Here is a 3,070-nt window from a genome sequence, read left to right on the forward strand (position 1 = left end):
AGAGGGGAAACCAGGAAAGGGGATAACATTTGAAATGTAAATAAAGAAAATATCTAATAAAATGAAGAATTATGACATGAAAAATTGCTTTTTGATTTAGTTATGAACACTATTTTTCTGTATACATTACTATTAATGTCCAGAATTCCTTTCTTAGTTTTCTGCCTTGATCAGTTATTTCAACAGGAGCTGAAAATATGAACACTTTAATATCAGTTCTTCTGAAATTCATTGCCTTGTCCTCTTTTAAATCTTTCTCAGATTCTCTCTAGTAACTTGATAGTTAACTTCCTTCTGGTACAATGACTTGTATATTTTAATGTAGAAAAATTATATTTTACAAATATTGCTTCCACAATATAAATTGTTGGCTATAACTGTAGCTAACTAAGAACTATTAGTGTGCCTAGTATGATTTAACATTTCTAGCTATCCAACAAACATGAATACAAATATTTAAGTTGTATTGACTGAGAACCATAACCCACAAGAAAGTTGAGTATTTGCAAATGTCAGTGAATATTATTAAGAAACTTTCAAATAAAATTGTGATCTACTGCAAAGGAACAGAAAGATGCAGAACCATGTCTCAAAACTGTGAGAAGTATTACTTATTAGCACAGAAAAATTGTTATTTCTTGAAATGTTATTCATAACATTCTCTAAATGTACCACACATATGTATATACTTTTGCATAATAGTGATACTTTGTTATAAATATAAGATAATAATAATGATAATTGTAACTGAATTAAATAATGTGTGTCTCCATGCACTCGTGAACCCTCAGCCTATTCAGTCCACAAAGATATTGCTAGCAGAGAATCAAACAAGTGGTTCAGAAGCCCTGTGAGTACCTATAGTGAATGACCATGCTGGGACTGCTTCTCAGTATGTAGGTCAAATTTACTTATGGTGATTGAAGTCTTACAAAGTTTTGGGGGACTCAAAGTTAGGAAATCCAGGATGGGCATATGTCATTGGCTAGAAGCTTAGGGTACCTGGCATATCTCATTCACTTGAGGAAGCATTTCAGAAATCTCAAGTGCTAACTGAACAGGTTTTGTCAGGGGAAAGGAAATTGATCCTATAAACTAATTGAGGCTACATGAGTGACATTCCTTAGATAGAGGCAAGTGTGGGGGTTTAGAATTCCCCAGACAAGGTCAAAGAATGAGAAAATATGCTAACAAGGGAGTGTGCCATTTTGCACAGAGCTCTGAGGCTAGCTGGTCATGATGGACTTTGAACTTAATTAGCAGATTCTTCCCACAATATAAGAATAGCTCATTAATAGACAAATCACAAACTCAAACTTACTGGTAGTAGCTACTTCCTGATGAGATTGTACTAACTTTCTCAAACACACTCCTGACACAACTCTCAGAGACTTTCATGTTACATTTTATTATGTCTCATTCTCATGACTTATTTGTTATTAGTAGACTTTTAAATTGATATTTCTACCTTGTATAAATAGGCTTTCATTCTTATATAAAATAATTTTCTTGTTTCTTCAATTTGTTATCTGCTATCTGGGTTTGACTTAAAAACATTTAAATCATTGAGGAATACCAATAGGAGTCCTACTTACTGAAAAGTTGCATTACAACCTTCAGGAACATCCAAGTATTGCTTAAATATCTAAAGCAGACTGGCTTGTGATGTCTGATAAGACTTATGTTCTGGCTAGAAACTCCGGTAGTAAATCGTCACAGTGACTTCTGATAGGAAAACTATTGGGCAGATGTTGAATGATATAAGACCACACTTAACGCTATCCATCAGCTTCTTGCATTACTCTAATAAAAGTTGAGGAACTGGATTTTAGGGTTTGTTTGTGCATGTGTGAGTGTGTGTATGTTTGTGTGTGTGTGTGTGTGTGTTTACTGAAAAAGTTAAAATATAGGTATTTGTATGGGAAAAGAGAGAATCTGAGGCAAGAGCTATTGCATTAATGAATATATCATAAAGAGCTTTTTCCTCTTTTTCATTGAAAAACAGATGAGATTGATTGGTTCTGCTACCTATTTCATTTCAAATTGGTGCCACTCACAGAGGAGTCATTCACAGTTCATTACTTGATACCTATCCACTAAGGAAGCTGGGTTGGATCATAGTCATGATGTTTATATTAATTGGAATGAATATTCTCTCTCTTTTAAAAGTTTTGAAACTTTTAAAATACCTTAAAGTATGGATATACTATTGGAGTTTGACATAAAAACAGATCCAAATATACCCATGTGAATAATTTATTATGATTTTGAATTACTTGATTAACTTTAAATTAAATATTGCCTGCAAACAAGAAAATACAAAATTATATTTGGTTCCACAACTGTGTGCAAAGTAAACACAGCTTCCTATTCAGAAACACAACTTAGTAACAAACCTCTCATTGTCTCACGTTCTGGTCATTGATCCTAACTAAAGTAAGCAACAACTTCTACTAGCATAGATTAGTCTTGCTTGGTAAGCACTTTCATAGTAAAATTTGAGTATATATTCCTTGTGCAATGAGTCAATAAAAATGTGCTCCATTCATTCACTTTTCTTGATGAATTAATGTTCATTAACAATGTTGTTTTTCAGTTTCCTTTACTATTTGTAATGCTATTCATCATACTATTGGTGAACATTTTGATTTTTTTCATTGATGCCAGTTATGAACAGTTTATTATGAAAATTAATGTATGTTATATGAGTACATATAACATTTAAGTTTGCTCTGTATCCTTAAGAAGGGAATTCTTGATGATGGAGTCCTCTGTTTAAAGGAGATTCTCTCAGACAGCAATGAAACACAGAGTGAGTTCTTTATCACTTACTCTATTCCAATTTTAAATTTATTTGAGGCTCTTGACTTGACACAGCTTGAGTATGACCCAAGGCCAAATAGGCCTGTTTCCAGATCCTGGCAAAAGAAGTCTGGTTTTAAACCAGAACCAGAATTATCTGCAGGTGGCAGGGCGTAAAGACAGCACTTAATAAGCCTTCTTCTGAAGCGATTTGACATTTTGTCAGAGAGCTGAGTCCAAGAACGAACATAGAGGGTATAAAAGGCAA

Source organism: Mastomys coucha, unplaced genomic scaffold, assembly GCF_008632895.1.
Source record: "Mastomys coucha isolate ucsf_1 unplaced genomic scaffold, UCSF_Mcou_1 pScaffold12, whole genome shotgun sequence".
Lineage (NCBI taxonomy): Eukaryota > Metazoa > Chordata > Mammalia > Rodentia > Muridae > Mastomys > Mastomys coucha.